The sequence below is a fragment of the Desmodus rotundus genome, chromosome 11 (assembly GCF_022682495.2).
Source record: "Desmodus rotundus isolate HL8 chromosome 11, HLdesRot8A.1, whole genome shotgun sequence".
Taxonomy (NCBI): Eukaryota; Metazoa; Chordata; class Mammalia; order Chiroptera; family Phyllostomidae; genus Desmodus; species Desmodus rotundus.
In genome coordinates this window covers 33,727,613-33,743,500 of record NC_071397.1, presented here as the reverse complement: position 1 = coordinate 33,743,500, position 15,888 = coordinate 33,727,613, and the positions used below count along the sequence as shown (strand labels likewise).

Below are 15,888 nucleotides of genomic sequence, written 5' to 3'. Positions count from 1 at the left end.
CAATGATTTCAACAAATAGAGAATAAGGGAGGTTTATTCTAGACAAATGAAATAGTAAAAGCAGAAATTCAAAAATGTGAAGCTGGAACTGAAGGGTACACTGAGGAGGAAAAGAAAAAAGAAGCTCCATGTAAGATGAAGCTGGAAAGGCAGGTCCATACCAAAGTACAAAGGGCCTTAACAGTAATTTTTTATTCTACTGGCAATAGAGAGCCACCTGATTAGATATGCATATTACGAAGATCACTATATTCTGGTAGAAGAGACTCCATGTAAGGATCCAAATGATGGGGTGGGGGAACCATAATTATTAGGGCAGTATCAGATAGAATGGCACGATGGGACCGATAGCAGCAAATAATTAGTGAATGTATTAACCAGGTTTAATAACTGTTTCAAACATAATTAAAAGAGTAATTAATACTACATGAGAAATGAAATCTTTTATGTATAAATATTGTTAATTGGCCATTAGTTTCATGAGACTTTGTCCCATAAGTCCCATAACTAGTAAATTTAGTATGGCAATCATATTTTAAGGTTACTATTCAGCAACTGAATTTTTCTGATGGTTACAATCTGTTGTCTGGATCAAATCAAATAAGGATATTCATTGCTTGCCATCCGACTTCGTATTTCACACATATATGTTGAATAAATGAAATAAAGAAAAAGAGTAACATAAATTCTCAAAACATGGATGAAAACTCAGTTTCATCAGTTGGCAAAATTTAGGTGAGTTAAGTTGTTTTTAGTAGATTTCAGTAAAAAGTAGATTTATAAGCAACTGAATAACTCAAACACTATTCGGTGAGTTCTGAGTAGAAAAATCTGCCTATACTTTTTGATTTTTCACAGAACAACTTGAAGCAAAGAATTTATGTGTTACTCTGATCCCTCAGAAAAGTGTTTTATGACCACAATGGTTTTGTCAAGGCACTTAGAAAATTAATGAAATAATTAACTTTTCACAAACAAAAATAACCACTCTAAAATGTAAAGTAGTGATTATATGTTCCAAAGCTTCATACATCTTCCCACCTCATAAAGCAGGACATCGCAAAGGAATGCTATTTATATTATTAAAAGGCTTCAGTTTTCCTAAATAGAGTTAAATAAAGTAAGCAAACTTTTGTTTTTTAAGTAGGTCTTACAATGAAAGCCCTCTCCTCTACTGCATTTTGGGCATTTTGCCTTTATTCCTAACCACCAACATAGCTATGAATGGTTTCCTTTAAAGCTGCTGCTTTCACCCTACACCAAAATCCAATCTTGAGTTTTTACAGTATCAACTTTACTTATAAAGTCCCTAGTTATCAAGGTCAATTGAATCCAAAAACTTTGTCAGAGCAGTTCAAGTACTCAGTTACTATTTTTATAATCTCATACATCTTCTGGACTTAATTACACTGTGATTATTCAACAATTAAAATTCAACTCAGCTACAATTTAGTCTCAGTTCACATGAATTACCAACCTAGAATAGAACCCGTTAGAACTACTGAGTTGTCTTCATGAAGGAAGAATTTCTTCACACGCAGTTTGAAACTGCTTTTTCCCTTGTTTACTTTTTAATATTAAAGTAATATTAAGTACATATAATCTCACAATTTCCATTCAATGCTGATAGTGTTTCATAAATATACACTTATTTTTTATTAAAGTGATAAAATGGGGGGGTTTAAGCCAAATGTACCATTTAAAAAGGCTTAAATAACCAACAACCGGGCCCCTCTCCCCTCCTTCCCCTTCTCCCCACCTCTCCCCTCTCCTGGCCAGGGTGGCTCTCTAGGCCCGCTGCCCAGCTGTTGCTCTGGGACTTCCCTCCACTGCTCTCTTCTGAGTATATACTGGAGTCCTTCATGCCCCAAAATGTCTTCTACCTTCACACTTGAATGATTTATTGATTAAACATACACACACACACATACACACACACAAGTGAATTCTAGGTTTAAAGTCATTTTTCTTCAGGACATTAAAGGTATAACAAATATTTTTACATCCAGAACTGCTCTGCCTTTCAGATTCCAATCATTTTATACTCCCCTTTATTTCACACCTCTAAGCTGAAAGCTTAAAGGACCTTGCCTCACGGGTGTTCTCAGCTTCCATGATGACATGGCTAAGTGTGCAATGCTTGAAGTCAGTGTACTACACACTCTGAGAACACATTCAGTTTCTAGGCACAAGTTACATACCTAGCTGAGGAAATGTTCTCATGTTATTTCTATTATTTCTTTTTTTAATATTGTTTTTATTTATTTTTAGAGAGAGGGGAAGGAGGGAGAAAGAGAGGGAGTGAAGCATTGATGTGTGAGAGATACAGCAATCAGCTGCCTCTCGTGCGCCCCCAGCTGGGAACCTGGCCTGCAACCCAGGCATATGCCCTGACTGGGAACCGAACCAGCAACCTTTTGGTTCACAGGCCAGCACTCAATCCACTGAGTCATACCAGCCAGGGCTATTTTTATTATTTCTTTTAAAAAGTCTTCCCCTGTTTTTGCTCTCTCTTTCTAAAAGTCCCATAATTTGACGTTGTACCTCTATGAGACTGCTACTTTTGTTTTCTCTTCTTTTCTATTAATCATTCCTTCACCTCCTTATTCTACCTTCTTGGAAATGTCCCCACCTGACTTTTGAATCCTTCTGTTGATATTTTTTATTGCTATAACCACATTTTTAATCTCCCTTTATTGTCTTTGCTCCTTTCTTGTTGCTTTTTTTCTACTTTGTTTCTGTTCTTATCTTTTGTGGAAAGGCTCTCCTCAACACATCTAGTTTGCTATCCACATTTAGAAGGCACTAAAATGCTGACTAGATGCTCTGTTTAAGTAAATCAAGAGTATCACCTGGTAAACTTCATCCGGAAGTAGCTGAGTAGTAAACTCTTTGGTGGGGATGTTCCCACCATTAGTGTCCGTTCATCTTCCTGTAGTTTCCCAGAGAACAAGGCTTCTAGGTCTCTGGCAAGACAGTTAAGGAACAGGAGGCCTAACCTCCTCCTGCAGCCTTCGACCAACCCCACCATCTTTTGCCCTGAGTCTTACCCTCACCTTCTGTAGTAATTGAAACTTCCAAACCATTAGCCTCTAATCTCCTCTTATTGGTTTTCCCCTTTGCAAAAACTTAGAATGCAGAGTCCTCTACTTAATCAAGTCAGATTAATATCCATCTATACAAATTTGCTAAAACTCCTCATCTATTATTGCCTCCTTTTTCTAATCTCTTTGCCCTTGTAGATTTATACCTTTCTGTTATTCCTGTGCTATCATTTTAATGAAATATTGGGAGAGATAAAAGAGATAAATGTATGCAAATAAGAAATTCATATTTAACAAGGAAAAACATTTTTATAGAATAATTGTTCATTATTTTCATCATTGCCCTGGGAATGTTTAATAAAGCTTATTAATCTGACATTTTCACACCATTTGAAATTTTAATCACTTCTTTTTTAAAAGCCCCATACTTTATTAACACAGTTATTACTTAAGTGTTTTTAAACTTAATATTTAAGTTTCCCATAAAATACATTTCAGGTAAGTGAATTATGCTCCCACTGATTTGTATTCTCACTAACTTTCAAATATAATTGGAAATGTTTCCCTAGGGGGAAAAGGGTTTAACCACAGGTTATAATAAAATCATTTAAAATCTTTTCAATTTTAAAATCATCATGAAAGATGTGTCACATAAATGTTAACAGAAATATGCAAATTTATTATATACATGCAATAAATAAAATGGCACAATAAAGGAAAAATATAAGTAGCCAAAGCTAGAAGAACCACTACTACTGTTCATCATTCTTCACTTACTGTATCCAATACATGATGACAATCCCACAAAAGACCTAAAACATTAGTATTTTTACTTCATTATTCTCAAACATTTTAAATGAAGAGTCTGCAGCTCGATGTAAAAACAGCCAGGAAACTTCACAGAAGCGCTACCATTCCAAATAAGCTTGACAGAAAATGTTGTTGTTATTTTTTGGAATAATGACAAAAATGCATGTTAGGAATCTTAATCTCTGTAGCACAAATTCTCCTCCTTTAACTCTGTAGATAATACACAGTCCAACTTACCTTCTAGAGAAAAATCTTGTGCCTTATTTTGTCAACAAGATATTGATAATCAATTTATCATCCAGGACACCTCATTAATATCAAAAGACCAAATCATTTAAAATGTGCTGGATCAGATCCAGCCATGAAATAAATCCAGGTTAAGTTAAAACTTAGAACCAAACAACAGGGGTACCAATTCTTCAAAACAGTATCAGAATTTGACTGTTTTTACAATATGAACAGTCAATGACCCATGTTGTTGTGTTCATCTCCAAATACAAAAACAAAGACTGGAAAAAGTTAAATGACTCATCCATAGCCACATAACACAGAACACGAGAACAAGGCTCTCCTTTGTCCATCCATTTGCTTTCATTTAAACTGTGCCAACTCTTCTACTTTCTTTTAAAAATCTATCAGAGCCTGCTGTTAGAAATATCATGCCACAGGAAAACTCTGCATTTTAACAAATATTACGTAACATCCAACTTTTGGTCCCCCAAAAAAGATTCATGTATGCACTGCAGTATGTGTTGCTCAAAGCCATTTGGAAATAGCAGTTAATGTGGCTCAAAAGAAATCTTTTAAAATACTCAACCCATATGCTTCTACTTTACAAGTATTCAAACAGATCCTCATAAAAGATCAGAGTGGAAATAATTTTTTCATTCTTAAATCAGCTGAAAAAAAAATCAGTCTCCTTGATGAAGTATTCTTTATTAATGGAGCAAACTCAAGGGAAATGGATTTTAGCAGAATCTTTGTTTTATCACTAAATCCCACATTTTTTTTTACCACTTAGTATATAACACATCTTATTCCATTTAAAGTATATGCTATTATAATTTTAATTTTTTTCAGATACTTAATCAGACTTCAGAGCAATTACAACTGTATCCCAGCATTACTTGAATCATAAACATTATACATACTAAGTTCATTAATTCTCTAAAACATGAAATCTCACCTAGAAAAAATCCACAACTGAGCCACAGATCAAAATAAGAAATTTAACACTCCAAAATTTTCTAATTGCATCAATTATTTTTTACCATTAAAAACACAGCTATTATGCTACTGCAGGGTAAAAATAAATCTAGTAATTAAAAATGTCCTATTAGGTAAAGAGGGGATTAATGGTGATGGAACGAGACTTGACTTGGGGTGGTAAACACACAATATAATATACAGATGATATATTGTAGAATTGTATACCTAAAACTTATATAATTTTATCAGCCAATGTCACCCCAATAAATCCAATTTTTAAATGTTTAAAATGTCCTCACAATTGCAATAATAACATCTGTATTTAATTTATAATTTTCTACAACCACAAAAAACTCCTGAAACTTATACACCAATAAGCTCCTATAAAATTAATGTGATCAAGTCTTCAATCTTGTAACCCCCCAAAAAAACAAATTAAAATGAGATACCATTTTTACAGAAGAATTAGAAAAAAAAATTATTATAATAACCAACACTAAAGAACTACAGTGGAACTTACATCTCTAAGCATTGTTATGAAAAATGTAAACTGGTAACTAGTTTTGAAGAGCAACACTCTTCATATGTTGTTATGCATGTAACAACAGTCTTAAGAATGTTCAGAATTTTTGATTTAGTATTTCTAGGCATCTATACTTAAGAAAATAATCAAATTTTACCTATAAATATATTTTCTGAAGTAGTACTTAACAAAATAAGGGCAAGAAGGAAAAGTGGAGAAGAAATGGAAGAAAACAGAAAAACAAAAAAACTTAGAAATAAGCTAAAAGTTTAATAATAAAGAGTAATTAACTAAATTACAGCATTGTATAATTAAGCATTTGAGAAGTCAATCCCCACAGGTTTGATTATTCTTTAAGGGCTGCTCCGAAAAACTATGACACATATTAGTGATTTATAAAGGGGCAATACCCACTTAAAACTGTCATTGTGAGGATTAAGTGAAATACCATATAGCTCAACTGTTCTAACATGTAAATTTTTTTCACATGCTAACATATTTAAAACTAACATGCATTTAACAATCAATGGTGTGTCATTACTTATTTGTCTATTTTGTTTGTTAAACTGTTTTATTTTTTCTTTCTCGGCCATATGTATGTTACGTGCCATGGAGTCAGCTCTAACCCCTGATTCTAGGAATGAGCGATGTCCACAATGTCCAGGTCTCAACAGCCCTGCTCAGTTCCTGCAGATGCATGCCTATGGCTTCTTTTATGGAGTCAGTATTTGTTATATTTGGTCTTCCTCTCTTCCTGCTGCCTTCTATTTTTCCTAAAATTCTCAGCTTTTCCAAAGAACCCTACCTTCTCATGTTATGCCCCAAGTAGGTCAACTTCAGTTTTGTCATTTTTGCCTTCAGCAATGTTTTGCATTATTTCAGGCTTTATTTTCTCAAGGACCACTTGTTCATCTTTCTGGTGGTCCCGAGTATCTGCATAGCCCCACTCCAGCACCTTATTTCTAATGAATCCATTGTTCTCCTATCAACCTACTTCACTGTCCAACTTTCACATCCATACCTAGTAATCAGGAATACAAGGGTATAGATGACCTTAGCCTAGGTCTCTAATAACACATCTGTGCTCTTGATGATCTTCCCTAATTGTTCCACTGTTGCCCTTCCAACTCTCAAATTTCTCTTGAGTTCTTGACTGCAATCTCCATCTGAATTGATGTCTGAACGACAGTAAGCAAAATCCTTAACAATTTCAATGTTTCATTCTCTTTGTTAAAGTTGTATATTTCTTCTGTAGTCATAATTTTTACTGTCTGGATGTTCAGATGCAGTCCTGCTGTAGCACTTTCTTCTTTTTGCTTTCATCAGAAGTCATTTGAAATCATTGCTACTTCACACCAGAAAAAATGGTATCACCTGCCTATCTTAAGTTATTGATATTTCTTCCACCATTTTTCACTTCTCCTTCCTCTGAGTCTAGCTCAGTTTTTCGTATAGTATGTTCTGCATACAAAGTAAACACAAAGGCAGATAAAATGCACCTGTATCTAACACCTTAGCCTATAGGAAACCATTCTGTCTCTCCATATTCTGTCCTGACAGTGGCTTCCTGTTCACAAAACAAGTTACATATCAGTACAATCAAGTATGGAAACATGCCCAGTTCTTTCAGAGCAACCCATAGTTTATAATGATCCACACAGTCAAAGGCTTTACTGTCCTGTTGTCTGTCTATAAGACATAAACTAACCTTCTGGAATTCTTTGGAGCACTCCAGTATCCAACAAATGTTCACAATCAGATCGCAGTGCTTCTTTTTCTGAATCCAGCCTGAACATCCAACATGTCTTGCCCCATATAAGATAGAAGCGTTTGTTGTTTCACCTTGAGCATCACTTTATTTAAGTGTAAACTTAGAGCAATTGTCCTAATAGTTACTGCACAAATTGGCATCTAAGACTGAGATAAAATAATTGTGTACCTTAATATTGATGGTTATCAAAGTATAATTTAGAGCCAATGAAACCTGGTAATGGACTGAACAGGCTGGCACAAATTTGAAAAGCATAAACATAGTTTGAGACTTGTGACCTAAAACCAACCATCTACATAGCAAGTGAGTCTACATATCTCTCAGCATCTTCCCTCAGTTCATCAGTTATACCTACTTTCAGCATACAGATGAACTCTAGCATTGTTTTTAGTTAGAGCGTAAACTGCATATGATGGAATATCATATTAGCGTTAATTTTTTCACTTGTTTAACAACATGGCAAAAGCTTACTTCTTTATGTAACTGAGTTCCTTTCTCAGATCCAAACTCTCCATACATTCTCAACTACTTCAGTTCCCCCAGATACTCCAAGCTGACCCAATCTCCACACCTTTGCTCAAATCACTTCCTTTGAAGAAACCATTCCAGAACAAAGTTCTAGCATCACCTTCTTCTGAGGTTTCTCTTGCCTCAACCCAATCTCTTCCCACCACTCCTTCTAATCTTTGTCCCCACTTTGTCTCACATACACTCTTCCAACAAGAGCCTGAGAAAGTGTTATTACTAATATTCACGTATGTTCTTCTCACTAAACTGAAACACCGTAATGATGGGTATCATTGTGATTCACATATGTATTCTCAATCCAAGGATATAATAAAACTTCTATAAATTTGTATGCACAGGAAAGTTTAGCATACACCACAGATAACTTGCAGAACTAACTGTTTCCTGGATACTCTGAAATATTCAAATAGGCCCTGCAAACAAATTTTTAGTCCTACATGTTTATGCCACAAATTGAAAACATAGTTCAACTTTTCTTATATAGTTAAGTTATCCATTACTTTCTCAAAAGAAAATGATTGAGGAATTAACATGACACATCTTATACATCCCTCGTGCAAAGAATTCAGCAACTCATCTTAGAGGCAGGGTAAACTTAATAATAAAATTAATGAATATAGATACTAAAATCCTAAACAAAATATTAGCAAACCAAGTCCAGTAATAAATTTAAAGCATAATATATTACAACCATATCTGCTTTATTCCAGGAAGGCAAGTTTAATATTCAAAAAAGTCAATCAATAAAAAGATACTCAAAATTATTACAAATAGCAAAAAAGCACAGAAGAAGATGTTCAACATTATAATCATTAGAGAAATAATCACTATAAACCACGATGACTTTTTTTAAGTTGGTGTATAATGAGGGGGATGTGCGTGTGAGGTCATGGCGTGGACAGGTGGGGTCAGACAATTTGAACAAAGTGAAAACAGAACCCAAGCCGGCACTGGCAATGGATGTGGTTCCGTCCAGAGCAGAAGATGGCAGGGAACGTGTAGGGTAAGTGGAGCCAGTCTGGCTTCCTCACCCAGGTGTCTGGGTAACGAAGGAAGGCAGTGTTCCCATAGCCTTGAATGAACCTGATAAATAGTGTTCTCATAGCCTTGAAACTGGATCTGATAAACTGTTCCCATAACATGAAGTAGGCTCGCATGTGCTGAACTATGCCATGTTATATAATTTTTTGGCATTTTTCTGGCTTTGTTCACCTCTAGTATTTGAACAAGTAGGGACTCCCTGCTGGGTGCCACAATGGAGACACACTGGGGAGCAAGGGCCATGATGTGTGACATGCAGGGAGACATGCAGCTTGCAGCGTGCGTGGCTCGCCCACCCGTGAATAAACGCATGCCAGACAACCCAACAGGTCCGTGAATATTTTTCCATCTGCATGAATACCATGAGCCTGCCTGGCCTTGAATGGTCACAACACAGAATGTCTATTCAATGTCAGTCACCAGTGATACCCTAAATTGACATGACATGCCGGCCTGGACTAATGAGTCACTGCAGTTGAATCTGACAAAGATCCAATAGTTGTGCTCAGAGGCTGCCTATTGTCAGTTTATGGACATGCTGTTCCCTGGCTCCATTGCCTTGAAGTAAAATTCCAAGCTAAGCTGGGACATGAATACATCCATAACTTCAAAATACTACAAACAGGATTAAGGAGTATAGACATTGACAAAATAACTCCTGTGGACAAATTAGTAAAAGGAAAGTTTCAAGACAATTTTGAATTTGTTCAGTGGTTCAAGAAGTTTTCTGATACAAACTATGATGGAAAAGACTATGACCCTGTAGCTGCCAGACAAGGTCAAGAAACTGCAGTTGCTCCCTCCCTTGTGGCGCCAGCTCTGGACAAACCCAAGAAACCTCTCAGCTCTAGCAGTGCAGATCCACAGAGGCCACTGCCACACACACACAACTGCTGGCCTGAGTGTGGTGCCAAAGAATCCTGGCGTGGGCACAGGATGACGAAGCAGCCGGACTGACATACCAGGTCAGTGTACTAAAACGTACCATCGACTTCTACTTTGTAAAGCTAAGGAACACTGGCGGGACTTATTTGCCAAGAGAATGTCAGTCACCATGAGGCGGGAAACAACCCTGTACTGCAGAGGGTTGTGGACATTCTCTACACCACAGATGGAGGCTTTGGGATACCTGATGAAGGAGCCCACAGGAGGGACAAGAAGAATATTAGCGGCGTGGACCAGTAGAACAACATCTGAATTCTTCACTACCAATCATGTGCCTAACTGTAAAATACTCCCTTTTATTATTCTTAGAGGACTCACTGGTTTCTTTTCATAAGCAAAATGTACCTCTTCTTAAAGTGCACTTTGCAGAGTTTCACTCCTTTTCCAATAAGTTGGAGTTACAAGCTTTTACCTTGTAGCAGAGCAGTATTAACTTCTAGTTGGTTCACCTGGGAACAAAAAGGCTGAGACCATGGGCTCACCATTCGGATGCTGATAACACTGATTGCTGGAGAGGTGTTTTTATGTGATATACTGAGGTGGAGAACTCAGTACAGAATGTAACGACTCATCTGAATTTCAAGCTACTGTGAAATTTTGGCAGTGAATGTTTTAATAAATAAATGCCTTAAGAGTATGTAAAAGATGGTTCCATATTTCAAAACATAAAATGTGACCTGAGAAGAGAGTCTCTGTGTTGCCCTGGTATCTGGGAAGGAAGGGCCAGACCTTGGAACTTTGAATCCTGTTGTTCACAGGCCATGGAGGGCTGCCTGAATCTTCACAGGCCTAACCTTGGCCCAGGAGGAAAGTTTAAAAAGTTGCTCTGTAAAGCCATTTGATGACCTTCGCCAACTGCGTCTCTGCTAAGCAGCAAGAGGCATTGTTACCTGAATGAACAGAGGGTGCGCTTCAGCCCTGAGATGTTGGAGTTGAGTAGCTTACTTTCACTGAGCAGGTCTCCGACGATGTTTCCAGATACCCCTGAATTTTCTATGCACTGTGTTTTTTTGGGAAATGAGGTATGTTCCGTTTTTAAATCTAACAACTACTTTTAGGATCTTGTCCACAGCTCTGGGATTTGAATGGGAATTGTGTCCCATTTTACTGTCTTTTAAGTTTCCATTTAATGTGTTTCTCTGCTTCCCTTGCCCACTGGGGACTCCTCTTTGACTCCTTAAAGACTGCTGCTTAGAGTGGAAGTTCCGCAGGTAGGTGTTCATGCTGCAAGTTCCTTTTGGACCCCTGACAAAGGGAGTGATCAGTGAAGGCCGTCGACACTTTGGGATCTGCAAGGCTGCGTGTTTTGGGCACCTCCTGTCCACAGCCCTCTACTGTTCTCACAGCACTTTGCCAGTGCACTAATCTCTCTGGAGATAAAACTTGCTAGCGTGTTACTAAATGTTAATTTTCTCTTGCAGAAAATATAGTACCGTGTCTCAGTTAATTATTAATATTCAAAATATTTCCTTCCTGAACACTCCTCACTTGCTTTGCCCACAGCCTGTTCAGTTCCTTTGGCAGAACCCCGCAAACCTGTGTCACCACAATGAGATTGTTCAGCCCCTGATGTATGTGTACTGATTTGTTTCTGGTGGCAGTTTATCCTAAAATTTGTGTGGAAACAGGTATTTTATGATAAATTGTAGTATAGTGAATGCTCTCTGTAAAATTCAAAGGAGAACAGATTCAGTGATTAGCAATGCCAAAAATGCAAGGAACTACCACTATTCAAGTAACAGTAGTGTTATTCCACTTTTGTGGCCTTTTAGATGTTCATTGCCCTAAAATTCAATAAAGAGTTAAAAAATTTTACCATTTACAATAGCATCAAACAATATCAAATACCAAGAAATAAATCTAATTTAAAAATATATGCATCTCCCCAAAGACACTTATTAATTACAAAGCAGAAAACAGGACCTTTATATGTAAGGAGGCAGATATTCCCTTAACCAAATAAAACTCCCAGTACATCATACCATTTCTGTGGTACTCCTGCCAAAGTGTATAATCTGAATTTATCGTGAGGAAATACTAAAGAAACCCAATCAGAGGGTCCTTGCACAACATAACTAGCTTAAATTATTCCAAACGTTCAAGGTCATGAGACACAAAGGAGGATGAAGAATGTTCCAAATGGCAAGAGACTCAAGCGGCCTGACAACTAACTGAATGCAGCACCTGACCTGGGATTTACTTTTGCTATGAACGATATATTTAAGACAACTCGTGATTTCCAAATAAGGTCTACAGATTTTTAAATATTATTGGCAAGTGTTACCTGTGGACATTTAGGGTAATGATGTTTTATTAGGAAATACGGACTGAAAAAGTGTTCAGGAGTAAAGGAGCAAGTGGAAGTACACAACTTACATTCAAAAAATTCTAAGTGTCAGGTGTGCTCATATATAGAAAGAGAAGGAGAAGGGTAAAGAAAATGGGGTAAGGTGTTCATTTAAGGAATTTGGGTGAAGAGTACATGGGGATTTTGGTAGAGTATTCATGTAATTCTGATAATCTGAAATTAGAACAAAGTAAAAGTTAAAAAGAAAAAAATGCAATGTAAGACAACCACAGAGAAAACTATGAAATTATAAAACATCATTCAGAGAAATTAACAAAGACTGAAGAAGATTAAACAATACACTATGATGATAAGATAATTCTCTAAAGCAATCTCTAGATTCAATGCAATCTCAATTAAAATTCCAGCAGATTTTTCTTTTTTGGAATTTGGCAAGCTGATTCTAAAATTTATAGAGAAATGTAAGGGTCAAGAACAGCCAAGACAATCTCAAAGAAATAGATGGGAAAATAAGATTTACTATAAAGCTATAATAATTAGACAGGAAGGAAATGGCACTTGAATAGACAAATAGACCAATGAAACAGAACAATGATTCATACATATATTAACACATGACTCACAACAAAAGTAGCAATGCAGAATAAAAGTGATGCAAAGGAAAAGACTACCTTTTCAATAAAGGCTACTAGGAAAACTAGATACAGACTTTGAAAAAATTAAATGTGAGTCCTACTTCATATCATGGCCAAAAATTATACACCAGCGGGGTGGGAGGGTAAGGGAGTTTATAAAACTACATGTGAAAGGCAAACAATATAGCTTCAAGAAGTTTATCCAGTAGATCACCTTCATGACCTCAGAATAGGGAAAAACTTAAAATGGGAACAAATTAACCAGAAAGTGACTCCTCACACCATTACATTTGTGTCTCCTTTACCAGTTCCAAGAATTAACAAATTAATCAACAAATAGCTTTCAGTCTAACTTTAATGGGTTCAAACTACAGCCAGAGTTTTCCATCTCAAGCAGGCTGGTACTTTATTCCTCTGCTCCACCCTCTTCTTTCCTTTGCCTCCTTGAAGCACAAATGCCCCTTTCACTCTGTTCTGTTCCTCACTGCCCCATCCTATGGTCTATTGGTTTTCCCCAGCCTGATTCTACTACTATACTCCTAATTCTGGCTTTTGAACTTCACCTCCATTTTCTATGCCCAACCCTAATTATTTCCAACTTCTCTCTTAACCCCCAGCCCCTCAAATAAACTTACCCGCATTCAGGAGCTCTCAATCCACTCATACAAAAGGCCCTTCCCACCATGATCCTGCTGAAGGCAAACTCTGATGAATAAGAACTAAGTTCAAGCTCCTTCCCTCTATTCCTTTTACCTTTAGGCAGAAATCTGACTTCTCCCTAAAACAAAGTGTGCCTTTTTGCTCTCCCCCACTTTGAAGATTCACAGATAAATGTAAAATTCAAGTGACTGTTTCAATCTAGAAGGTAATTTCCAACTCTTTCAGAAATGCTGGCAAACACTAACTGACCAAAAAATGGCCATAAAAATGCCTTTGTTGTAAAAAAAAAAAAAAAAATCAATTTTATTGACCTCTAGACACAGCCCAAGGCCTTGTCTAATTATGGTATGTTTCAGTATTACTGAAGCAAACAGGATGTTTAAAACAACAACAAATGAGATATCAAATGCCATCTCAGAGGTAGAAACTACACCCTCTGTAAAATATTTCATTATTAAAATAAAGAGCTCCACCCTGTGAACTGTCAGCAAAACAGAGGAACAGACAAAGTGAGGAATGCTGAAAACCGCACGTAACAAGGCTGTTTCAATGTCCTAATTCCACGAGTGGGTTTACCAGTTCAGGGGACCCAATCATGTAATCCATGCAATAATTCTCATTTCAAACCAAAACAAGACCTTATACCACTAAACTTCCCAAAGGACACAGAAAAATAAAACTTTGGGAGAAAACTAGAGGTATTTTGCGGAAAGAGAGACTAAAAACTATCTGGGGATACCAAAGACTATCACTTGTTCTTTTGTCAAAAGCTAAATTTGCAACAAGTAGATTTCAGAGAGATTCACAAAGACAGCCAGAATCCTTGTCAGATAAACAGAGAATCTATTTTCAGCGTAAGAGATAGTACACACAAAAATAATAGATATAGGGCAAGGAAACAGGGACAGATGGAAAAAAGCCTTAAAAGGGAAAAGGGAAAGAAAAGAAAAGAAACATGAATCGAGGGATGAGATAACAGAGCGAGGATGAAAAGTGTAACAACCAGAAGCACAAACTGGTTACGAAAACAGTAATTCACTTAGCGTGATAAACTAAATAAAAGTAGGCAAAGAGAAAATTAGAGGAGATTTGTAAACATCACCACACTAAATGACTCATCATAAGTCTTTTTCTTTGCACTTTTCTTTTTAAGCAGCTATAAAGAAACTTTAAAACACAAGATTTTGTGGAAGCAGCAGCAATAAGACACCATCATCTTGAATATATGAGTAAAAGGGACAGAAACCAAGATAAATCCACAACAACATAAAGCTATTTGACTGATACGAATTATGATAATTAATGCATAATAACTGCATTTCAACTTATCATTAACTTCCAACAAAATGTCTAGTGCAAATTCAGATTCAAAATGCACAGTAAATGTATTTATGAAAAGTCCGTTAAGTCAAAAAACTGTGAAACCCATTCCAAAGTTATCTCTAAATTTACGAGACTCGCCTCACTTTAATATTTAGAGTAAGGTTACTGAGAATACTTAGTTTCACTCTGAACTCCAGCACAGCTCCTCATCTGTCCTTGTGCAGTTTAGGTGACACCCCACTCCCCCCATCCCTTTGTCTTATCTTATCTTGAATAGAAACAGTTTCTGCAAGTGACACTAGAGGAAACACACGCAACGTTGAAAACCGGGAAAGCTGAGTTATCTATCACCCAGCGCAGACCAACACGTCGACCCAGTTTTGGAGATGAAGGCACTCAGACAGCATACTCTCACTACACGGAATGGGCCCGTCTCTCTAAGGGTAGCTTCTGCACTTAGCATGTACTCTGTCCCCAAGCACACGGAACAGTCACCATTTCACAAACACAATCCGTACTCCTCCGGCCAGAAATGCCTCCCCCCTATTCTTCACATACTGCATTTCTACTCATTACAAAAATTAAGCCAGTATCACCTCCCCGAAGTCTTACATGATAACCCTTTTCAGGATTAGGTGCTCTTTCCTCTGCTTTTAACTCTATAGGGCATTAGTTTCTCTCTGCTTTGTTCTATACTTCCTTGTTAAATTTTAATCTTTCCTTAGAGTTTAAGGAAGGACAAGAATCATATCCTGCTTAACCATATACTGCCATCATTTAATGCAGTGATGGGAATTATTTAAATCTTTGTTGACTAAACAGATGCAGAGAAAATGCCCTCTTCAACCTAAATGGCTGAACAAGGCATATTAGGTCAGAACCTGTACAAACAACAGCGTCGGGTGCTAAGAATACAGTTTCTGAGGAAGCACATGTGTACCATTATCAGGTCATGTCTACGGATTTTCAAATCTAGCACCTACCTCAACTCATCTCTGTAAAGAACCAAAACAATCCACAATTTGCTGAAGTAGAATTTTAATATGCATAATTAAAGTGTCCTATTTTAACAATGATTTTTGCCATTACCC

General features: G+C 36.8%; 1 protein-coding gene and 1 pseudogene across 9 annotated transcripts in view; one reads left to right on the top strand and one right to left on the bottom strand.

Annotated features, from left to right (window-relative positions):
- The window catches only part of MYO6 (myosin VI), a 156,655-nt gene that overhangs the window by 116,118 nt on the left and 24,649 nt on the right, over window positions 1–15,888 (bottom strand). The window lies entirely within an intron of this gene.
- On the top strand, window positions 8,762–10,095 carry LOC112319336 (microtubule-associated protein RP/EB family member 1 pseudogene; annotated as a pseudogene).